The sequence below is a fragment of the Hippoglossus stenolepis genome, chromosome 16 (assembly GCF_022539355.2).
Source record: "Hippoglossus stenolepis isolate QCI-W04-F060 chromosome 16, HSTE1.2, whole genome shotgun sequence".
NCBI lineage: Eukaryota > Metazoa > Chordata > Actinopteri > Pleuronectiformes > Pleuronectidae > Hippoglossus > Hippoglossus stenolepis.
In genome coordinates this window covers 22376224-22402174 of record NC_061498.1, presented here as the reverse complement: position 1 = coordinate 22402174, position 25951 = coordinate 22376224, and positions in this window count along the sequence as shown.

The window sequence follows — 25951 nt, the reverse complement described above, 5'->3', positions numbered from 1 at the left end:
AAATAACTGCTGACAACAACATTTAAATTTTGTATTTTATTTGTTGCAAAATCTGCATTTCCAGATGTCAACAAGATTTCAAAAACAAAGAGCAACATCTGAGACTATGACAGCAGAAGGCCCAGGTAAATCACATTACTTGCATTAAACCCCAACTCACATTGGCCAGGGACAGGACACCAACTCAAGTGAAATTATCGATCTGATCAGCGCCGATCCAAATGACTCCCCTCAAACAGAGCCTAAGCACATCTGTCATGAAGACGTTTCAGAATTAGACGAGGCAGATACAATTGAATGGGATCTGGAAGATGACCTCGGTGGAGGAGACAGTGAGGATGCAGTTGTGATAACATTGAATTACTCAACAATGAGGGTGTCACACAGGTACTGTAGTGACTATCTGTCAAAAGATGTTTTCATCAAAATAAACTTATAACAAAAAGCCACTGATTCACCAGTTCAGTTGGATTGTACTCAGGCACTTAAGAAGTCCCTTGTCCCGGCAAGATTCATGTTTGGGTTGATTTATAAAGATACATGTTTTCATCCTGCAGCTTCTCTTTATGCTCTGGTGAAAAAAACATTTCCTTTCCTGGTGCTTCCCCAGATCAACACACCTGCTACCTTTATTCTGAATCCTACCTGGTCTGGTGCTTAGTGCCCCCTAGTGACTACAAATATAGATGCAAAAATAACAAATAATAACATTCAAACTAATGTTATGGCTCCTACAGGTACGTTTGGAGTAAGGAGGTAGAAATACAAATGAAGCTTAGCGTAAGTTCAGTCAGGTAGACCTAACCCGTATAGTATTCAGCTGATTGTGGGTGTTCCTAAATGTCCAATCAGGTCTGCCACGGTCTCTTTCAGCCAATCATTCAGCACCTGTCAAATTTTAAAAATCCCTTCTCCTCTCTTCCGCAGTCAGCCGTCTTTCAGTGACGCGCATAACCCCTCCTCCACCCCAATCTCCTCCAGTCTCCAGCAGAATATTCATCACCTCTTCCGGATCCCGACCTCAACTGATCGTATGCATAATCCCACATTGTGTTGGCAGCGATCATGGACCTTGATGATGGATCCCAATAGTATCAGTGGATCATGACAAGGGATCGGCGGCACCCGATCATGGTGGGAGCTGATCGCGGACTAAAAAATCAACAAGACTGCCTGAGAATATACCTATTACTCGTGGCATCCATTGCACTTCTGTCCGTCCTGGAAGAGGGATCCCTCGCATGCGGCTCTTCCTGAGGTTTCTACGTTTTTCCTGTCAAAAAGGTTTTTGTAGTTTTTCCTTACTCTTGTTAAGGGCAGAGGATGTCACAATTGGTGAAGTCCAATAGGACAATTCTCACGGATATGGGCCATCCAAAACAATCGATTGACTGATGAACCACCACCAGTGTCTAGACCCCGGGGGGTATTCCTGTTCGATGCTCCGCTCCACCCCCTTCTAATCCTGATGACATCTCACAGGGGTCTAAAATGCCAAAGACTGTAAACATTCACATTACTTCTGTGCGTTTGTCAAAATAAACGTTGAGAAATCAAGTCTCTCCTGATTGAACTACACTTGTAAAAAAAAAAATAGAGAAAGGTACTGAAGTTCTATGAAGTACACACTGTAGTTTTGGTTACATTTTTATAATCAGTAATTGTGATTCTATGAATTCAAAAAGTTAAATATGCATTTGTACTTCCTGTGGGCATGCCTATGAAATAACCTGTGCAGTGAAACACTTCCTGTAGTCTTATTAACCTACCCACTTACTATTTAGTTCACCCCTGGTTTATCTAGAGCTTAATTTTATTGCAGCAATAATTGAATAACATTCAATTGCCTATGCTGATTTAGAACCCTCTAAATTGCAATAACTCAAACAAGAGCTGATGAAAACCTGTGGAATTTGGTGAATATATCATTTTATTCTCATGAGCCTGACATGTTGGCTCACATCTTAGACTTTAAGGGTCAAACTGTTTGCTGTGAATTAATACTATATACTTTATTCATCCTTCAGAGTAACAAGTTGCATGGAGGACCTGTGCAGGATTTGCAGCTCCCATCGCCTTCAGCTAATAGCCTGCCTTCACTACATCTACCATCAATACATGTGGCAGCAGTGCAAACTGGACTGGTAAGCTGCATCTCTGCAAGAAACCCTGAACACAACCTTTAAACCACTTTATGATTTTACATAACTGCTGCCTGTCAAAGGCATTTTTATAGGCTCTGGGGGAGCTCTGTCAGGTCTAAAAAAGTAACTGTGGTGACACTGAAGCTGTCTTAGTTAACATGACTTGGGAACTGGACACTAAAGATTTTGAATGGAAAACCTGTTACAAACTACAAATATGGACTTTAAAGTTGGGACTTCTGAAGACATATTTTTGAGTTGCATTACGGGAAACATGGGATCCAATATTATTTTGACCTTGATTTATTCTAAACATAATACAATTAGGATATTTTGATATCTGCTTAATTCATTCACCATTTTTGTCATGTTTGTTTTGTTCATCTAGCAGGACAGTGGACACAATTTTTTACCAGAGGATTTCCCTTAAAATTGACCAAGGCGAGCACCAAGGCTGGGGCCAGATTTCTGTGAGGCTGAATGGCAAGCAGTTGGACGGATATGGGTGAAGGGATTACTAGATCATGGTATCATGCCAGTGAGGCTTTCAAAGGCTTTCATTTTAGCCTGCATCCTTGGAATTGACTCAGTTGATGGAGACATCCTGATGACATCGTTTCTCAACTTCCTCCCTCCTGTTGGGAGATCAGCTGTTGAGAAGGCTCTCCAGGGCACAATGGAGGAAAGTGATGAAGAGGACTTGCTTGACCTTTTTACAAGGATGGGTTCCCATTTCCTACCTATAAAGGACTACATGCAGCCTGCCATCAAAACAACGGCTCATAAAACCATTCTCCAAAAGCCAAAGTACATAGTTGATTGCTTCTCTACACCAATGGCACTTGTACAGCTGAATCTGTCGGACAAAGAAAGTGTGTTGTCTCTGTATGAGTCAAAGAAGGCCACTGGGAAAATAGTGTTGAAACTATTGGAAACAATAAAGGTGGTGCTGTGTCAGAGAGAACAGACAACCTTTACAAATCTCGAACATTATGTGAAAAATGCTGACCAAACTAAAGCTGAAAAAATTCTGCATTTCTGCACTAGTTCTTCTGTCATATTGTGTTGACAAAATTATAGTAAGCTTTAATGCTGAAACTTTAATGCTGAAACTGGACTCACCAGGAGACCTGTTGCTTCCAGTTCTTATCCTAAATTTAATACTGAATATGACAACATCTGGTCCAGCAACTACTTTGAAATGGACATCCTTTGAACTGGAGAGCAGTACTTGCCAGGCGTAATTCTGACAGGTGTAATTCTTTTATGGAATATTATATTTCATTTAATATTTTTGTTTGCTTGTTTTTATTATTTATATTTTTACGTTTGTTTTGTCATTGAAACGTCTGAGGGACTGAGCAATGTGATGAGCAGTCTGCATCCTATTTTCTGTTGGTACAATAGTACATCACTATCGATCCTCAAGGACATTTTATTTTTGAAATATCGTTTGAAAATGATTGCAGCTTTCACTTCTGTCAGTTTGACCCGAACCAGCTTCGAGGCTAGTGTTAATAATGTGTTGTTTTTGCTTATCGAAAGATAAGAGTTTTTCATCACTGGTAGAATTGTTGATGTTAAGGTATTAGTTATACCTTTATTCAGGGAAATACATTTTTTGAACGTTGATGTTGAAGACACTTATGTGAGATGCTGTTTACAGAAGAACCAATGTGCCTTGTCTGAACTATGGCCTGAAAAGACCTGCCTCTAACTGTAAGCCATAATATGGTCAATTGGCCTTTAGAATGGCGACAGAATATTTCCAACATATCACTCTTAATTGGTCTTACTTAATTGGCAAATTTTGGGATTGGCAGATTCAGGGATGCAAGCCAGGATTTCATACGAAAATACAGAATAATCATTACGAATATCTCCACACTCCAAGATCAAGCAATTGTGCGGTTATTTTTTACCCCTTTTTGACATTACATTGCAGGGGTTGTTTATGCACACATATCTTTACTGTTTACATGTCACTTGATGTTTGCACGTTTGCACAACTTGTTTTTGGTAGTAAAGTCCTACTAATTGTCTTACAGACTAATTTTGTTTCCCAGTTCTTAAGCCCACACCATCACTAAAACACATGGTCACAAAAGGTAGGAGGAATGTCGACAAAGTAGTATTTGAGTCATCTTATGGTTTATAACATTTTAAGGGGACTGGTGCTTACAGAAACTGGTTGGTGTATATTGAAACAGTTCATGAACAGTGCATTGGAATATTATTCAAAGAAAACTTTCAAATGGGAACATTTTTGTGGAACCAGCCGATCTCACTGGACACAACTAAACAGAGTGCCCCTGATTTACTGGACACTTTTGATTTAAAGAGGTGCACTGATAGCCTCCCTTAGGTGCATATACAAGTTCACAGCCTGATAAGGATCTGTTGGTGGAGTCAGATGGGACTCCACCATAAAGATATTGCATAGTTCATAAATATCTTGATCACATTGTATGGTCAGCCGAAAGACACATTCATTTTTGCAGAGTTGAAGATGTTTATCTTCAACAGGGGAAAGGAAGTCTCTTTTCGAGTAAAGTTACATTACATTACATTACATTACATTTCATTTAGCTGACGCTTTTATCCAAAGCGACTTACAATAAGTGCATTCAACCATGAGGGTACAAACCCAGAACAACAAGAATCAAGAAAGTACAATTTCTTCAAAAAAAAGCAAAACTACAAAGTGCTATAAGTAAGTCCCATTTAAGTGCTACTAAATTGTTAGTTTAAACATTTTATTCAAGGTATAGTCGGAAGAGGTGTGTTTTTAGTTTGCGGCGGAAGATGTGTAAACTTTCTGCTGTCCTGATGTCATTGGGGAGCTCATTCCACCATTTAGGAGCCAGGACAGCAAACAGTCGTGATTTTGATGAGTGTTTAGCTCGCAGTGAGGGAGCAACAAGCCGATTGGCCGAGGCAGAGCCGAGTGGACAGGCTGGGGTGTAAGGTTTGACCATGTCCTGGATGTAGACTGGACCCGATCCGTTCGCAGCACGGTACGCAAGTACTAATGTTTTGAAACGGATGCGTGCAGCCACTGGTAACCAGTGAAGGGAGAGGAGTAGTGTGAGTGAATTTAGGTAAGTTAATGACCAGTCGAGCTGCTGCATTCTGAATGAGCTGCAGAGGTCGGATGGCACTAGCAGGTAGACCAGCCAGGAGGGAGTTACAATAGTCTAGGCGTGAGATGACCAGAGCCTGGACCAGAACCTGCACCGCCTTCTGAGTGAGAAGAGGACGTATTCTCCTGATGTTGTACAGCATGAATCTACAGGAACGTGTTGTTACAGTAATGTTGGCAGTAAGGGAGAGTTGACTGTCGAGTGTCACACCCAGGTTCCTAGCAGTCTGAGTGGGGGTTAACACGGAGTTGTCAAAGTTAATAGTCAGGTCGTGGGTGGGAGAGTCTTTCCCTGGAAGGAAAAGTAGTTCAGTCTTGTCAAGGTTAATTTTCAGGTGGTGTGCAGACATCCACTGAGGTTTCTTGATGTTAAAATAAAATAAATTTAGGAGGAACTACACATATACAGTATATATCAACTTTAGTAGAACACTTTTACATTACATTACATTTCATTTAGCTTTAATCCAAAGCGACTTACAATAAGTGCATTCAACCAGGATAACCAGAACTCTGCGCATTGTCTCCGAAGGAAACCCCACCAATATTCAATTCTTTGATTGGCAGTATTGACTCCCTCCAATTAATTATCAAGAGTGCCGTCTTAGCGGGGATAAGGAAACGCTGAAATCCTCGAACATAGCCCTATGTTAGCTATAACAAAACCTAAGAATGATGTGGTGGAGACATGAAATTTGCATTTTTCAGCCAAAATAAAGTTGGTTCTCAAGGAGACTCTAGCACTTGGCGGACATGGTGAACGTGAGTCTTTTCATCAGGGGAAAATATGAGAATGTCATCCAGATATACAAAAACAAATCGGTTAAACATATCTCTCAGTACGTCATTGACCAAAGTTTGGAAAACAGCAGGTGCATTAGTAAGGCCAAAAGGCATCACCAAATACTCATAGTGACCACTGGAAGTGTTGAAAGCTATTTTCCCCTCATCACCTTCTCTGATTCTAACCAGGTGATAAGCGTTCCTTAAATCGAGTTTGGTGAAAACCTTGGCGCCCTTCAACAGTTCAAAGGCAGATGCCATTAGGGGAAGAGGGTATCTGTTCTTAACCGTGATGTCGTTGAGTCCTCTGTAGTCGATGCACGAGCGAAGCGAACCATCCTTCTTACCTACAAAGAAGAATCCAGCTCCAGCCGGAGACAAGGAGGGTCTGATGATTCCTGCCGCCAGAGACTCGCTAACATACTGGTCCATGGTTACCTGCTCAGGGGAAGACAGGGAATAGAGACGGCCTCTGGGTGGACTCGTTCCCGGCAGGTCAATGGAACAGTCGTAGGGTCTGTGAGGAGGAAGAGAGGTGGCTCGGGCCTTGTTAAAGACCTCCTTAAGGTCTAGATAGTTCTTAGGGACTTGGGTAATGTTCGGATACACAGAGTCATTAACATGATTAGTCATAGACATGGCACACAGAATGGATTCAGGCTTGGCATGAGTAGCAAAACAATCCTTGACACATTTAGTTCCCCACTGCACCCGGCCTATCTCCCAGTCTATGCGGGAGTTGCGGATCTTGAGCCAGGGATATCCCAAAACTAACGGGTATTGCGGGGATTTCAAAATCAAAAAACGAACCTGCTCGTTGTGGTGATCAGGGAACGCTACCTTGACTGGCTGAGATTGGTGCGTGACTTGCCATAGTAAGTGTCCATCCCGGGCGCTGGCAGACAGTGAGTAGGGAAACAGTTCCGTTTGGAGTGCGAGTTTCTCAGCCAGTCCATGATCCATGAGGTTAGCGTCAGAACCTGAATCCACCAACACCAGCAACTGCAGAGACAAAGAGGGAGCGGACACAGTTACCAGTACCTTGGGACGTGAGGGATTAAGTTAATATGGGTTTGGCTCACCAAAGCCCTCGTCAATGGAGCCCGATCTTTTAGCGGACACAAGGCTGTCTGCAGTAGAAGCATCTGCCTTCCTGGAGGTGACGTATGCGTTCCTCCACCGACAGACGTGTGCGCCCTAGTTGCATAGGCTAGAGCAGGAGGAAACAGTGCAGTTCCAGATCTCTCTCTCTCTCACGGTCCAACAGTCTCTTATCGATGTGAATGCTGAGAGCAATCAATGAATCTAAGTCTTCGGGCAGATCAAGAGGATCTTGCTGGTCTTTTAATTGAGGAGCCAAACCATGAAGAAAAGCATAAAAAAGTGCCAACTGGTTCCAGCCGCTATCTGCTGCTAACGTACGGAACTTAATGGCAAAGTCTATGGTGTTCTGTTAATCCTGTTGTGATTACACAGGAATGATGGGAGTGATGAGCAAATACTTGTAACCCCCCGTCGGAGCCTACAGGTGGATGTTGGGGTGGTGGAGGGGCTGAAGCAACTGGTAGCAATACTGCAGCAGCAGTGCGAGTAAAGGGGATGATGGGAAATTTCTCTCTGCTTAAATAGACCACCTGATAAGGTGGGTGTGTATGATAGATGGTTGTGGAGAGTGAGTATGTCACATGATGTATGTCACATGATGTATGTCACATGATGTATGTCACATGATTGGAGCAGCTCAGCTCGAGTTGGCGTCGCTCCATATACCTTTCTTTTATTTCCTTCTTTCCTTCATTCTTTCCATACATTGAAAAGAAACTTGGGCCAGAGCACTCTCTTACCCTAAGAGAAGTATTAACCCTCAGACCCTCTGAAAAAATGAGGACTGAACAAAATGGCCTCCCTTTCCACAAATGTCGTCACTCAAAATGAACCTTACAAAAATACACACACACACACACACGTACACGCACACACACACACACACACACACACACACACACACACACACACACACACACACACACACTGAGGTAAAGTGGGTCTTCAGTTAACCAGTGCCATGTACTACGAACCTGGATTTGCCCTTATTGGGGTAAATTCTGGGTTTCCAGTCCTACAAAGCTCCTTCACCATCCTCCTAAATCACCATGGTAACTAATACTTAACGGCTAACCTGCTCCGGAGCAGGTTAAGTTGGAGATAAGAGATCAACCTGTATAAACTCTCTGCTCACTGACCAATCAAGTTCTTTGAAACATGACATCACTTTTCTAAGAGGATCCCGTGAAGCAAAAAATACAAAAAAAGTATCCCATGGAGCTCAGTGTGGATTGTTAGAGTCTCTGCGGAGGACAAGGATCATAAGAGACCCACAAAATCCTTTGACCTACTTCGATGAGAAACTTTATGAAAGATATAGATTCTCATCAGAGGGAATGATAAACCTTTATCAGCTGCGTGAGCCAAACATAACCAACCTGACACGTGGGAGCAACGTGCTCATTGTACCACAGACTGTCTGCATTTTCCTATGGTTCTATACTTAAGTTACTCATATAGATTTACTGTGTGTGTTAGTGGCGGGATGACCAGACATGGTTTTATACTTTTATCCTTCCCTAGTAGGTTTATCATATGAAATTAAATATATATTTGTATTGGGGGATAGATAGTTTACAGATTTACCTTGTGACATAGATCAATTACAGACATGGACATTCACTTGCCCATGTCTTGGTCATACGCAGTAAACACTCCCGTTTGCTGTGCACATGCTCAGATCTTGATAAGGAAAACCTGGGTTGACTTAACAAGTTGACCGCTTAGCCTGACTGCGATTGTTAGGTTAAGTTCAGCTGGATCTCGGAAAGCTATCCAGGGTATGTTGAACTCGCTTCATAGTACAGACCCCAGATCAGTGAATCTGTGTGTGTGTGTGTGTGTTTGAATGTTAATGGATGAATTTGGGCTTTTTAGGACTAGAAAAGTGATACAGAAATGCAATACATTTACAATCCCTCAACATTTACACACACACACAAACAGTTAATTGGGCAGATGTATTTAGATCTGCATGTGGTTATTTGCACATTTTAACTTTAGTCATATGTATATAATTTAATCACGAAAAGGTAAACTCTGTTGGCGGTCGTGTGTCTTGCTGCCTTCACATGAATGAGAAGCTTTTCATACAGTAAAAAGCAATGTGGATAACAGATACCGTACCAATCAAAATATAAAGTTTCTGCTTTGAAGACAACAGACATTATTTTTGATGCCACATTAAATGTATCCACTGGCTTGAGAGGGTTTAATTAAATTACTTTATTCACATTTTAAGCGGTAAAGTTGAAATAAAACAATCACAGTCCACAGATATGCTGGTGACTTATTGAGACTGTACTCCAGCAGGTTGGTGCTCCGAGCTAAATGCTTTGTAATGTAAAATTTGAAAATCCAAGTAAAAATTGTCTTGATATGTTTTTAAAAAAATGATTCATGGTTAGTGTCACATTAGCAACATTTATTTTAAAAGAAGTAGAAAAAGCAGCCATTATCAATTTAACCGCTGAATAAAGTGTCAAGTATTTGACTAAAATTACTCCTCAGACCTGTTCTTACCAAATTACTTGAAAAGAACCGATGGCTAGTAAATGATACAAAAAATAAATGAAGTTAAAGTAAAACCCAGTAAAATAAAAGGTTATCCTATTCTTCATGCAGCCGTTGTTAACCTCAGTGGGATGACACCCCTATCCACAATTCCACCTGATTTCATTAAATTGTTGACACATTGAGAACCAGCTTGTTGACACCAGTGTCATTTTGATTGGGTCAAGCAAAATGTATCGTTGTGTGTGTGTATGTGTCCCTCAGCACTTTCAGTAGAGAGAGAAAATGCACAAATAAGGAGAAAAGTACAGTAATAGCTCTCAAACAGATCCTCCATTATTCCAGCCCTACAGGCTTTTTACACAACAAGCGTACCAGGGTGCTAAACAGCTGTGTACTAGAAGAATATCAACACTAGATGGAGCCACCATTCCATCAGTGACTATTCAGCTAATGCATAACCTTGGGGAATCTGGCACTCAGAAATGCAAGGGAGCTCACATGTGTTTTATGTTTTTGTTACAATGTAAATTATGTGAACTATGACACTTTTAAAACATAAAAAATAGTCTGGCTGATTGAGAAAGCTTAAAAAATATAAACAGGCAAACAAGATAGATTTTTATAAGTTAATGGATGAATGTCCTGTATGCCATACTGACAGTGATCTTTGACTATGTTATACGGAAAAAATACTACATTTGTTAGATTAAAATATTTATAAGATTTCAAATACAGATTAAATATTAAACTAGAGTTTAAGTACCTCTTCAGAACTGCAATTAACATCTGTCCTGAGAGATCTGATCACAATTGGACAGCGTTAAGTACATCTGTTCACACATGGCATTAAAATGCATCCTGAATGTGTCGCATGTGACCACTCGGATCAGATCTCACCTCTAAGCTCTATATGCAACTAATCATGCACATCATTTGTGTTCACAAAGACCAAATTATGTTGTTTTTACATAAAACTTAATATCTCTGTCCCATGACAAAGTTGTTTGTGTTTATGCGTGTGTGTGAGTGAGTCAGCATGTGCAAGAGCTAGAAGCTGTTTTCAGAAATGTCCTGTGCAGGATCTACGGAGAATTGGGTCCGGACTTTCTCCAGTTTGCCTTTCACACATGCACAATGCAGCGGGGGGGGGGTTCTCTGCACAGATGTGTTAACAAGAGCAAAAAAAAAAAGTTCAGGCGAGAGGTGGTGCAGCAGGCAGAGGAAATAATGTATTAATTCTGTTGAGGAGATCACGTTTCTTTGTTTACAGCACGTCAACAACAGCGTTGGATCTTATCACCACACACTTTCTTGACATCTTTGTTGGAGCCTTCTACATGCCTCCACTTTTTCATGTGGAGATACTTATATTCTTATTGTTTAGTTTTTTTCATTCTCGCTTGCAGTGGATCCCTGCTGTGTTCTCACATCGACTTCTGCGGACTTTGTGCAGACTTTATACTAGGAGGCCATGCAGAGAAAATTGGCAGAAACTAGGGGACTCTCACTTGGACATTTGCGTTCACACATACACCGCCTCTTGAGAAACTGAGAAGGATCTCCAGAGTTCAGTGTATGTCTGACAGCAGCTAGAGAGAGAAAGAGAGCAAGCTGAGTCAGAAGGGGCTGAATGAATGAGCTGTAGTGGTCAGTGTTGATATTGTAGCAGTGGCCACAAACAAATTAGTGTATGGTCACTGAAAAGTGTAAACATTTATTACATCGCCCCCTAGAGGAGGGGAGGACTGCCACTGCTCGCACCGCTTGCCTACCACTGATGGTGAGCCATCACAATGCTACAATGCTGCTCCTGCTAAAGAACCTCCATCGCTGATGATCCATCCAAGCCCGTCACACCCTGCTGCTACATTTAGGTCATCAGCAAAGCTGCCCAAGTACAACGGGTTGACACCGCTAGAACCGTACCTCTCCCAAGTTCGACTAGCAGCATCACACAGCGGCTTGGGCAACGAAGAGGCTGCCACACACTTGGCCCTGGCATTGGAAGGAAAGGCATTACAAGTGTTACTTGACCTCACCCCAGCAGAACAGCAGGACCTCCATGCCCTGACCACAGCACTGCAGAGGTATTTCGGGCGGTGGCCCCTCACCGATCAGAGCAGAGAGCAACTGGCCAGCCGCCACCCTCAGGTTGGAGAGGGCCTGGGTGCTTTCGCCGCAGATGGGCAGCTGTATGCCCATTGGGGTTACCCCCAATTTGATGCCACTGCCCAAGAGGAGCTGGCTCTTCACGCCTTCCTGCGGGAACTCACACCTGAGAGGTTCTGCAGCATGTCTGCCTTGCCATGCCCCGTTCTCTTGGCGAGGCCCTTCATGAAGCTGGACGAGCAGAAGGGGTGCTTTCCACACAGTCTACCAAGCAGAGAGCCCCTCCTCCCAGACTAGACGTCAGGGCGGCCATCGGTGATGCTAAAGAGGAAGAGCCTGAGGAGGTATGTCAAGTCCGGCCTCAACCGCAGCAGCCCCTGCTATGGCCCTCAGCCTTCAGGCGATGTCAACGGTGTATGACTGACCGCTGTTATCGGTGTGATGAGCCTGGCCACATTGACCGCAACTGTCCAGCCCCTCCACCAAAAGCCAGAATCAGCCAGCTGGAGGGAAGCAACAGCAGAGCGGTGTAGTGGGGGGATCACCACTCCAGTCTCCAACCCCTCTCCAAGGCCGATGCACGCTGGTTGGTCTCCTGGGTCACACCAAAGGACTTTATCTGACCTATCAACTCGATGGTCATCCCTGCCTGGCGCTGATGGACACAGGGTCTACCATTTCCGTGGTGCGACCTGGCGTGCTCCCAGAAACTACTGGGCCCCTTTCTGTCGCATGGACTCCGACGCATACCCAGCTGATGACATTGACAGGAGGAAAAGCTTGTATGAGGGTCAAGAAGTTGCTGGCAGTTCGGGTTGGAGACCAGGAGCTGAAAAGTGAGCTCTGGCTTGCCAACATCCAAGATCCATGCATCATCGGCCTTGACCTGCTTACCCGCTGGAGAGCTCGGGTTGACATGTCGGGGAAAACCAAAACCCTCGGCACAGAGACTGTGGCACTCCAGTCCGGTCATAAGAGAAAGAACCTGTCAAGAGACCATCAACCAACCCCTCAAGCAGCCACTGCACAGCAGTCACTCAGTTCCTGTACCCCGCTGGCCACCATCAGCCCTGCACAACCACAACCTGCTTCAACATCAATCAATCAAATTTTATTTGTATAGCCCATATTCACAAATCACAATTTGTCTCATAGGGCTTTAACAAGGTGTGACATCCTCTGCCCTTGACCCTCAACAAGAGTAAGGAAAAACTACTAAAAACCCTTTTAACAGGGTAAAAAGAAGGTAGAAACCTCAGAGAGAGCCACATGTGAGGGATCCCTCTCCCAGGACGGACAGAAGTGCAATAGATGTCAAGTGTAAAGGAGAACTTTAGTGAGATAAGGGTTTAACAGCATTGATAAGAATAAACATTTTGAAGCATAATGGAAGGTAAATGAATTGATGGATTATTGTCAGTAATGGTCGAGTATCTGAGGAGAAATATTATATATCAAGCAGTCCTGCTGCAATCATAGTCCACGGTCAGCCGCCACCACGATGATGATCCACCACCATTATCAGATGCCAACACGATATAGGATCCGCCATTATAATCACCATCAGCCAGCACGATACAAAATCTGCCATACTGGATCCTCCATTACGATCTCTGATACGCGATCCATAGATCATAATCAACGATGTGGCCGCAGCCGTGGCCCTGGATCTGCGGACGATAAGGCAAAGGGACTCCGGGAAGAAGTTGAGTCAGTAACATGTACTGATGAGATATTAATTTCTTTGATGTGATAAGGATGGAGAAGAGGAAGGAGAAGCTGGAAAGAGAAGCTCCGTGTGTCATGTGTCCCCCGACATTCTAGACCTATAGCAGCATAACTAAGAGCAGGTCTAAGACAAGCCTGGACCGGCTCTAACTATAAGCTTTATCGTAAAGGAAGGTTTTAAGCCTACTCTTAAACGTACAGATGGTGTCTGCCTCCCGAACTGAAAGTGGGAGATGATTCCATAGGAGAGGAGCTTGATAGCTGAAAGCTCTGGCTCCTACTCTACAACATCAATCACACAGCTTGCCGTCGCTCTGCCACCTGAAACAGCCATGGCCATTCAGAACTTATGGCAGCGCAGCAGTGATGGCCTCAACCCCCAACAAGAAATGCCTTCTTAATTACTACATGGACATCTTCGCTGCAGGCCCACTGAGGTGGTCCAGCACAGTATCGAGACAGGCGCCGCCCAGCCCATCCGACAACGCTGTCACAAAGAAGGACTCTTTACCACTCCTTTGCATAGATGATGCCCTTGACTACATCACGGGGTCCAGCTGGTTCAGTTCCCTTGACCTGCGAAGTGGCTAGTGGCAGGTGGAGTTAGCTCCCGACGCAAGACCAAAGACTGCCTTCACCATCGGACAGGGGCTGTGGCTGTTCCGTGTCATGCCATTTGGGCTCTGCAACGCCCCAGCAACTTTTGAGAGGTTAATGGAGAGGGTCCTGGTGGATGTACCCAGAAGCCGTTGTGTTGTGTACCTTGATGTCCTGCTGGTGCATGCCAGCAACTTCGAAAGAGCCCTGGCCAACCTGTGCAAAGTCCTGACTGCCATCCGCCAGGCTGGGCTGCAGCTGAACCCTGCAAAGTGTCACCTGCTGACGAGGGAGACAGAATTCCTGGGACATGTTGTCAGTGCTCAAGGCGTGGCAACCAACACAGCAAAACTGGCTGATGTCAGAGATTGGCCAACCCTGCCAATGTCAGTGAACTGCGCCTGTGGCCCTCCAGGAATATGACATTGAGATCCAGCACTGAGCCGGAAGGCATCATGGCAATGCTGACACACTCTCAGGGGTCCCTGTGCCACCCTTGAGTGCCGCTACTGCCAGCGGCAGGAGGAGCAAGGTCAGATAACGGTTGCAACTGTCCAGACCACCAGCAAAGAAGAGGGGTGGCTCCCCTTGACCATCGAACAACTGAGGCAACAGCAGGAGACAGATGTGACCCTGGCACTGGTGAGAGGCTGGCTGGAGACAGGGCAGCGCCCCAAGTACCTAGAGGTGTCAGCACAGGGGCCCGAGGTGAAAGCCTAACACTCTCAATGGGGTAATTTAGAGCTCCGTAATGGGGTGATGTACCTGAAGTGGCAGGCCCCTGGGAGAGGGAACGTCATCCTGCAGCTAATTGTGCCCCAGGGACTTCGCCCCCAGGTTCTCCAGGTGGTTCATGGCTCGGTGGGGGTGGGGCACTATGCCAAGACTCTCCACCGCCTCAGAGGGCGGGTCAATTAGCCGGGTTGTCGACAGGATGTGAAACTACATGTGCACTGCTGCAACTCCTTCACTGCTCAGAAAGGACCAACCCAGCGCTCTCACGCCCTGCTGTAGCAGTACTTGGTGGGAGCCCTGATGGAGCAAGTAGGGGTGGACATCCTTGGGCCTTTTCCACTCACAGATTCTGGAAATCGCTATGTCCTTGTGGCTATGGATTACTTCACAAAGTGGCCTGAGGCGTATGCAGTTCCGGATCAGAGCGCCGCGACAACAGCAGAACGGCTGGTGGAGGAGATGTTTGCCCGCTACGGGGTGACTGACGAGCTCCACAGTGATCAGGGGAGGAACTTTGAGTCCCAGTTCTTTGGAGAGATCTGCCGAAGGTTAGGGGTTAACAAGACGCGGACAACTCTGCTTCACCCTCAAAGTGATGGACTGGTGGAGCGATTTAATCATACTCTGGCCACCCAGCTTGCTATTCTCACAAGCCAACATCAGCGGGACTGGGACCGTCACCTGCCCCTGGTCCTGTGGTCCTACAGGTCTGCTGTCACGGAGACCAGCCAGTGCACGCCTGCTGCCCTCATGTCTGGGCAGGAGCTCCGGACGCCAGTGGACTTGCTGTTTGGCACGCTGCCGGAACCTGAGATCACTGGGGGCAAAGAGATGGACTACTTTCGGAGATTGAGGGAATGTCTACAGGTAGTCCACGACTACATCCGCCAAGCCCAGGCAAATAACGGCAGAAGAGGGCCTATGACACACGATACAGGGGGCGGGCCTTCCTGCCAGGGGACAAGGTGTGGGTGTATTGTCCTGTCCGCAAAAAGGGGACCTCCCCTAAGCTTCGCAGCCACTGGCAAGGGCCCAGAGAGGTTGTGGACAGACTTTCTGAGGTGGTGTACAGGGTGCGTAGGCCAGGTCGGGGTCGCATGTTGGTGCTACACCAGGACAGACTCTCACTGTACCATCCCCTCGCCCCGTCCGCTGTTGAGGAGGGGGGTGACAGCAGCATCCAACATTCAGTGTGATTCTCCACCGAGTCTACCCTCAGCGATTCCAAGGTGGCCTGCTCACTGTATTTATACTCCTCCACAATGTCCACGCTGACCCCCTGGATGAAAACAGGGGTCATGTCCTGACCCTCCTCAGATCCACAACCAGCTCCTTTGTCGTTGTCGAGTTGAGCTGCAGATGGTTCTGCTCACACCATGTGACAAAGTTACCCACCACAGCCCTGGATTCAGCATCCTCACCCTTGCTGATACATCCAACTGTCAAGTGTCATCAGAAAACTTCTGGAGATGGCAGGACTCTGTCTGGTAGCTGAAGTCTGTGGTGTAGAGGGTGAATAGGAAGGGAGAGAGGACCGACCCATGTGGGGCCCCGGTGTTACAGACACACAGTGCTGCAAGCGCACATACTGTGGTCTGCCAGTGAGGTAGTTCACAATCCAGGACACGATGGGGGCATCCACCTGCATCGCTGTGAGTTTCTCACTCAGTAGAGATGGTGTGATGGTGTTGAAAGCACTGGAGAAGTCAAAAAACATGACCCTCACAGTGCTAGCCGGCTTGTCCAGGTGGGCGTAGACTCGATTCCGCAGGTAGATGATGGCGTCCTCAACATCTAGCCGGGGCGGATAGTCGAACTGGAGGGGATCCAAGTTTGGCCTGACCATGGGCCTAAGGTGCTCCAGGACGAGTCTCTCCAGGTTCTTCATGATGTGGGACGTCAGCGCCACCGGTCTGTAGTCCTTGGAGCCACTGGGACGCGGCGTCTTCGGCACAGGAACGAGGCAGGACGTCTTCCACAGCACAGGGACCCTCTGAAGACTCAGGATCATGTTGAAGACACAGTGAAGCACTCCACAGAGCTGGGCGGGCACAGGCTTTGAGCACCTTGGGGCTGACACCATCAGGGCCCGCAGCCAGAGTGGAATTTCCTCAGCTTTCTTCTAACATAGTGAGGTGTGAAGGACACTGTAGAGGATGCAGGCTGGGGAGGAGGAGGGTTGGAGTCGTCAGGAAGAAGACAGTCAGCTTGTGAGCCAGAGGAGATGTAAGGAGGAGGGGGACCCTCACAGCAATTTGAGGGACAGTCAGGGGGAGGGGGGAGGAGTGGGGTTTGGAGACAGGTCGCAGAAGAGTTAGGGGGGGCAGGGGATGAGTTGAATGAGTTTAGCTGATCCGCAAGGCAAAGCTTTCAATTTACCGGTCAATCTCCGTTTCAACCCTCACCTATGGTCACAAGCTCTATTGTGATGGAAAAAGTGAAGTTGCGAATACAAGCGTCAAAAATATTTTTTTTTTCGTCTTGTGGCTGCCTTAACGATAGGGTGAGGAGACCAAACATCCGGAGGGAGCTTGGAGTAGAACCGCCGCTGCTTCAGGTCGAAACAGGACAGGTGAGGTGGTTCAGGCATTTAGTTAGGATTTCTCTTGGGCAAATTCCTTTGGAGGTTTATTGGGCTCACCCAACCAGGAGGAGACCCAGAACTCACTGGATGGACTACATATCCCATCAGGCCTGGGAACGCCTCAGAATCGCCCAGAGGGAGCTGGAAAGTGTGAGAAGAGGGACATCTGGTATATGCTACTTGGTCAGTGACAGTGTTATGTCAGAAGTAACCATAGGCTAACGTCCCCCAGTTTTTCATGTTTTTTATTTACAGAAATCCAGAATGCAAATCCAAAAGTTTAATACGGTCTGATTTCTGTGATTTGCCAACACGCATTCAAAGTTCAAAGCGAGTATGTGAACAATTACGCTCACAACACATCTGGTAGTATATCTCCGGCCCTAGGTGTGCACACACACACACACACAGAAATAGGAGCAAGAACAAAAAAAACACACATGGTAAACATAACAGAGTGAAAACTAGAAAAATGAGGAGAAGGACTAAATCCTTATTAGGTGGGTCATAATAATTCCACTGTGATATAATTCTCTTATAGGACACTCCTCTCATGGTTCATACACAGATTAAATGCTGTCTTTAATGACATACAATGTCAATGCATTTATTATTATGAACTGAACTGAGCTGAGGTAAAAAGAGTGTTTCAGTTTTTCCTAGACAGAGTTTCTAACAGATAATGCATGGATCCTTAATATTGGTTATAATTTGTCAAATTTGAAGAATCTTTGGTCACATTAACAACTTTTGTCAGGACAATACGTTGCAGGCATCCCAGGAAAAATAGTAACATAATAGTAAATATAGTAAAATAATAACACCTAAACAGTACCACCAGTTTATCAAAGATATGTTGTGACTATGCTATAAGCCTAAATAAAGTGAGTAGAAACAAGAAAAATGCCTGGAATTTAATGTCCAGCTCTTTAGTAAAGAAGGATGTGATAAACATAGCAGCCTATGGGAGGTGCAAGCGTGATTTTAGACTTTTATGTTGTTATCATACAACTTTAGAAGAATACACACTGGTTACTCACACGGAAGTGATTAGCTGTGCAGCTTATATAATTTGAAACAAGGGACGTGTGGATAAGACACAGTTGTTTAATCTGGCACTATATTACAGAAATAAAATCTTCAGATGCAAAACCTTTTGTTCAAATGACCCATATTGCAGATATGCCTGAGGGGGCCAGTAGGAGAAAAGGTCTCTTTCATTTGCACTGCTTGATTATGAACACTGCCCAAGGATATTGCTGAACTTTAGATAATTGTGCCTGACTGGACTCTTTGGCTTTAATAGCCTAAACAAACTTACCTTAGTGCTGTTTCCTCCAACACATCCCTAGCTCCGCTCAGCACTGAAGTGGAGCACAGTTTTTTTTAAAAATCCAATTCTGAAGAATTGCAATAAATCAGCAGGGAGATCGTAAGTCAAATGCTTTACTTACAAGTAGCAAGCCCCATATGTCCCCATAACAACTAGTGTTGTTTGTTTGTGAGCAGTCAAACTCCAGAGAATGTGTGAAAGCTAACACTGTGTGTGTTGATATTTTGAGTTCACCAACAAAGTCTGTTCGTTATTCCAGTGTGTTCAGTGTGTTATCACTTTCTCTCTGGCTTTGTGTGTGTCTGTATGTAATAGACACATAGTGTGACCAGCAGGGGGCAGGAGGTTTCCAATTAATCTGTGTGTGTGTGTGTGTGTTGTGTGTGTGTGTGTGTGTGTGTGTGTGTGTGTGTGTGTGTGTGTGTGTGTGTGTGCGTGCGTGTGTGTCTGTGCACAGCCCACAATGGGACTTCAACAGTTAATTAGCTATTCTTCCTTATTTTTACTTTTAGTCTGCCCATTGGGGATTTCTCTCTCTCTCTCTTGCTCTCTCTTCTTCTCTCCCTCCAAAACTGTATCATCTATATCAGCAAATTATTGCAAGGGAATCTTTTTTTTAATAGCACTCTCATGTGCTTATTCTCTTACTCTTTCCTTATCCATCTCTCTGTGTGCTCGGATGCTCAAGTTGTCGGCCTGAGACCAGGAGATTATTCGGAGAATACTTGATTAAAGGGATAGTTCACCTAGAAATGAAAATTCACTCATTATCTACTGACCACTATTTATCTTCGACTCAAAACAAGGTCATTTACACTGTGTTTTAAGCCTAAATGTCGGCTTCTAACGAGGTGCATTCAGGGACTGTTGAAAATGCTAATGTCCGCTAGCTTAGCCACTTACTGTGGACTCTTAGGTGCAAAAAAACAGTGTAAATGACCTCATTTTGGGTCGAATTTGTATTTTGTATTTGCATAATTTGTTGTAAACAATGTCCACGGCTGTACACAAACTATTGTTCACATAAAGACACACACGTCCTCCTCTGCTCCTCCTGGAGTCCCTTGTTAGCCCGCTCTATAACCAGAGCAGCAGGCTACTTCGATGACTGCGTCCGGGATGTTGTTGTTCAGCCCGGTCTCTGTGATGATAGTCACAAAATGAGCCAAAATTCTCATTCTGATCGCATCCATCATGTTTGTAATAGAGTTGGAGTAGGCAAAGAAAATACTTTGGATTGCCTGGGCCCTTTACTATGAAGCAGGATTTACGGTTATCGTTGTAACGTCAGGTTTAGTTCAGGGGTTTCCGGTTCTAAGAAGCTCGTCCACTTCATATCGTGAAGTATTAATCAACATGGTCGTGAAGCATAAATCACCATGGTAACTTCTGCTGAATGGCTAACTTGCTTCGGAGCAGGTTAAGTTGGAGACAAGAGATCAACCTGTATAAAATCCTGCCCACTGACCAATCATCCCTGTGAAACATGACATCACTGTTCTTAGAGGATCCCGTAGAACAAAATAATATAATTTTTAAAAAGAGGATCCCGTGGAGCTCGGTGTGGATTGTTTGAGTGTCTGAGGAGGACAAGGTTCTCTTTCAACATTCGTTTCGGTATCTCACTATGGGACACGCTCTCTGCGCTGTCCCCCAGAAGCAATTTTACACTACGCCAGTCCTGACTGGCAGGCAGACGTGACGTCTGTCACTAGAGGAGGGCACTCTCTCGCTCTATATAAGACCGGACGTCACGTCATCGCCTCAGTCTAAAACCTCTTCTCTCTCCTAGAAGCATTATCTCAGATGGCAGGTGTAGCTGAAGGGCTAACAAAACTGTTCACAGAGCGAGCTAACCACTCGGTCGACGAGCGCTACCTGAACGCTGCATAGCTGGCTGAGTTTAGTAGATTGTCACCATACTAGCTACTCACCGCTTCCAATTTATCGGAAGAGATGGCAACCATGGACCCTGCTCCTGTCCTCACCATGGACAAAAGCAAGGTCCCACCGAGGTTGTGCACATGTGGTAACAAAATCTCGGGGGCAGATACCCACTCTATATGTTTGACGTGCCTCGGGCTGGAACATGCCCGTGAATCGCTAACATCCCCGGACACCTGCGAGCACTGTGCACGCCTTTCCACAAAAAAACGCAGATGCAGGCTAGCGCGCCAAGCTAGCTTGTCAGCGGTGGATCCTATGATAGGGGTAACCGTCCCCAGTCCACAGGATAGTGCGGAAAGCACCCAGGGAAACACCTTTCCCGCGGGTGCCAGCTGGGGCGATCAGCTTGATGCCGTGGCACCGCTACATGACTCCGACGAGCCCGAGACCGACCTAATGTCCAGGCAGGGCGTAACCATCCAGCCGCGAGGTTGGCGTCCGAAGATGGTACATGCAGCCCACCGGCTTCTAGCATGGACCTGCACGAGGTCTGTAAGAAAGCGGCCGTTAAACTTGGAATTGCGTGGCCTGAAGCCCTCACTGAGACCACCATGTCCCGCTATGAGGGTAAAAGGCTACCCAGAGCAAAAGCTTCCACCAAACAGCTTCTGCCTGCGTTTCCCGAGTGCGTGGAGGAGGCGACACGGTCCTGGAGTAATCCACTCTCCACCAGGAACCCTGTCCAGGGAGGGGCGACATTGGACTGGGTTGATATGGAGGGAAAAGGTTTCTCCCACCTGCCCCCGGTCGAACCTTTACTGGCGACTCACCTCCACCCGACTCAGAGGTCCACCATGACCTCAGCCGGCCCCACCCTGCCCTCCAAAGGTTTCCAGTCGTCGCTGACGGAGAAGAGCTACAAGGCGGTGGCCACATCGGTGAAAGCTCTGAACGCCTCATCGCTGCTGCTCGCCTACCAGGCTGAGTTGGAGGATGACATGGTGGCTTCACCTTCCACTGCGGTATGGGACGAGCTCTGTGTGGTTACGGACCTCTGCCTGCGTCTACACAGATGCGCTGTCCAGGTATCTGGAAGAGCCATGGCCCTGATGATCACCCAGGAGAGAGCTCGGTGGCTAAATTTATCTAGCCTCTCCCAGAAGGAAAACTCCTCGATGTTCCCGTGGACCCGAAAGGCTTATTCGGCCCGGCGGTAGCCACCATGCAAAAACACTGTGAGGAGAAAAAGAGAGAGGGGGAAGCGCTCCAGCTTTGCCTCCCCAGGAAAGCGCCGGCCGCTCCCCCAGCCACACGCAAATATTCGCCCAAGCCATGGCACGGCTAGGTTCCCGTATCCCGAAACGTCAGACTCATCCTCAGGCGGGCGGTCGGGGCCAGAACAAACCACCGGAGCTCAAGGGCGCCTGGGCAAAGAAACCCTTCACCTCCAGCGTGACAGAGGGAGATCCAGCTGCCCATACTGCCACTCTGCGTGCCAAGAAGAAGAGGCGCGGCACGGGAGAAACCCTGTCCCCCCCGACCTTACCAGTCGGGGGGGACGGGTTTAGCCAGACGCCTGCATCCCTCCCGGCAAAGGGGGTTCAGCTCCGAGGGGCTTGTTCCAGAACCCCCAAAAGGTCACATGCCGAGGGCGCAACCTCACTTGTTCACAAAAAACGAACAGAAAATGACAAAAACAATCAAAATGATAGAGGAACAGAACATGGGGGTGCGGGCTCGCATAACACCACAAGGGGGCAGTATGGCTCCATTTATTGCACAGCGACCCAGCCTGCCTGTTGCAAAGGGCAATTTGAGCGCTGGAACCACGCAGCCCGTGTTACCCACCGCTGCTCAGCCACTAGGGCCGCTGGCGGCTCGAACCCGACAGTGGCGAACCTGTGGGGCATCGGAGTGGGTAATGAAGACTGTGACCAGGGGCTACAAGGTGGCTGTTCATGTGGTTCCACGAGAACAGAGCCAGAGTGGCTTCCATTCAAGGTATTTTCTGATCCCGAAGAAGGACGGGGGTGTACGTCCGATAGTGGACCTGCGTGCACTAAACACATACATGAGGCGGTACAAATTCAGAATGCTGACACAGTCAGCACTGATCCGCTTTGTGCGTCCAGGTGACTGGTGTACAGCCATAGATCTAAAAGACGCATATTTTCACATCCCTATTTATCGTCCTCACAGAAAATATCTCAGGTTTGCCTTCCAGGGTATAACATACGAATACCTGGTGCTCCCGTTCGGTCTTTCATTAAGCCCACGGGTATTTGTGAAATGCAATTTGTGTGGCGCCCCTGAGGGAGGGGTGTATGCGTTTAGCGATGTATATAGACGACTGGCTGATAGCGGCACAGTCGCCCCAGCTAATTCAGGCCCACACCAGTCAGCTCACATCGCATCTGGCGGCCCTGGGTTTTACAATGAACTGGGAAAAGAGTGTTCTGAATCCAACTCAGAAAATCACATTCATAGGACTGTCCCTCGATGCAGTCACGTTCAGAGCGCGTCTGTCAATGGAAAGGATAAAAGCTTTCCAAGCTTGTCTGGCACTTTTTCGCAGGGGGGCGTTGCTAAAGTTCAGGTCATGCCTCAGACTTTTAGGGCTGATGGCCTCAGCTCTGGTGGTCATTCCACTAGGTCGTTTACACATGAGACCGTTTCAGCGCTGGGTAGCGTCGCTCAAACTGAGCCCGACGCACCACCGTCATCGCCAGGTCTTAGTCTCCATGGCTTGCGTCCGTGGAGACGCACGGGTTTTCTGACCAAAGGTGTCGCCATTGGGAACGGTCCTGGCACGAAGAGTTATTACAACAGACGCCTCTCTTGCTGGCTGGGGGGCCACGCACGAGGGGAGGACAGTGAGCGGAACATGGAGTTTACTAATACAGTCCGCTCGCATAAACTGTCTGGAACTATTGGCTGTATCGCTGGCACTGAAACATTTTCTGCCCCTTCTCAGAGGGCAACATGTTCTGGTCAGAACAGACAATACCACCGTGGTGGCATATATCAACAGACAGGGGGGCTGCGCTCACGTCATCTTCACACATTGGCACACAGACTGATAGTGTGGAGCAGTTCTCATCTGTTATCCCTCAGGGCGACACATGTGCCGGGCAGCCCTCGCTACAAGGATTGGAAACTCCACGGCGAGGTGATAGCGCAGATATGGAGTAAATTCGGCCTGGCTCAAGTAGATCTCTTCGCATCAGAAGAAAACACACAGTGCCCGATGTTTTATTCCCTGACCGGCCAGAACGCCCCGATGGGGGTGGATGCTATAGCGCACGAGTGGCCACAGGTTCTACTGTACGCTTTTCCCCCTTTAGAGCTGATCACGCCTACTCTTGCCAGAGTGCGGGAGAGGGGTCATGCCTTAATTCTAAAAGCTCCCCGCTGGCTGGGAAAACACTGGCTAGCGGAGATATACCAGCTGTTGTGCGCTCAGCCGTGGCCTCTACGAAGGGATCTCCTGTCACAGGCGCACGGAGAGATTTTTCACCCTCATCCAGAGCGCATGGCTCTATGGGCTTGGCACGTGAGAGGCTGAACCTGACCACAGCTGGACTTCCACAGAGTGTCATCAAAACCATTCAGAGCGCCAGGGCCCCTTCTACACGCATTGCATATGATGGCAAATGGCGTGCGTTTGAGGATTGGTTTTTTAGACCCCTACACCTGGGATTTTGACATTCCTACAGGAACTTTTGGACAATGGTCTGGCGTTCTCCACGGTCAAAGTGTACTTAGCTGCTATTTCAGCATGTCACATAGGCTTTGGGGGCAAAACGGCGGGACAGCATCCTCTCGTTTGCCAGTTTATGAAGGGCCCTCGGCGGAGGCGGCCGGTGTCAAGGAGCTTAACCCCACCGTGGGATTTGACACTGGTGCTTGAGGCGCTATCTTGCGCACCCTTCGAGCCACTGCAGCAGGTAGAGCTTAAGATGCTCTCTTTTAAAACAGCTCTCTTACTGGCGCTGACATCTGCAAAGCGCGTAAGCGACATTCACGCACTGTCAGTGAATCCGTCATGCATGCGTTTTTTTATGGGGGATTTAAAAGTTTTTCTCAAACCAAATCCCGCGTTTGTGCATAAGGTTTTTAACTCAGCATTATCATATCGCCCTATTGAACTGTCAGCGTTCCATCCTCCACCGTTCTCCACGCTGGAGCAGGAACGGCTGAATGCGCTCTGCCCGGTGCGCGCATTACGCACTTATGTGGACGGGACATCTGGCTTCAGGAAATCAGAGCAGCTGTTTGTGTCTTGGACTACGTCGCACTTGGGGAAGCCTCTTACGAAGCACCGTTTGTCAAGCTGAATCGTGGAGGCAATTGCCACAGCCTATCATTGCAGGGGATTACAACCCCCCATAGGCCTGCACGCACATTCCACTCGTGGTATGGCTGCGTCATGGGCACTGTTATGTAAGGCTGCCAGCTGGGCTGCCAACGCCTCATACCTTCACCAGATTTTATAATCTGGATGTTACTGTACCTACATGGTCTCATACAGTTCTGAGCGTGGGGTCAGTCACAAATGTCCGTCTGACTGATTGATTGGTTAGTTATTGGTCTTCAAGATAAGCTTATCTGGCAATGCGGGAGTCGCTATATCCCAGAGTGAGATACTGAAACGAATGTTGAAAGAGAACTTTAGGTTAAGAAATTAATCCCGGTTCTCTGAAGCATGAGTGAGGTATCTCACCAGATCACCCTCCTTGCCTGGAGCGAGGAAGAGGTGTGCTTACTTTTGACTGAGGCGATGACGTGACGTCCGGTTTTATATAGAGGGAGGAAGTCCCTCCTCTAGTGACAGACGTCACGTCTGCCTGCCAGTCAGGACTGGCGTAGTATAAAATTGCTTCTGGGGGACAGTGCGGAGAGCTTGTCCCATAGTGAGATACCTCATCAGAGAACCGGGGTTAATTCCTTAACCTAAAGTTCTTCAGAGACAATTCTTTGGCCTACTCCGATGAGTGTCCTTATGAAAGATAGAGATTCTCATCAGGGGGAATGATTAACCTGGGAGTTACTTATATTGATGTACTGAGTGTGTTAGCGGCAGGATAACCAGACATAGTTTAATACATTTATCCTTCCCTTTAAGTAGGTTTAATTTTACATTTACTTGGAATGGGGATAGTTTACCTAGATACCTACATAGATTTACCTTGTGATAGCCCCCATCCCTCCCTCTCCCTTCTCTCTCTGAGACTCCAACAGTCAGCACTCACCAAAATGACGACACTGTTGCGCGGGGCACACTCTCC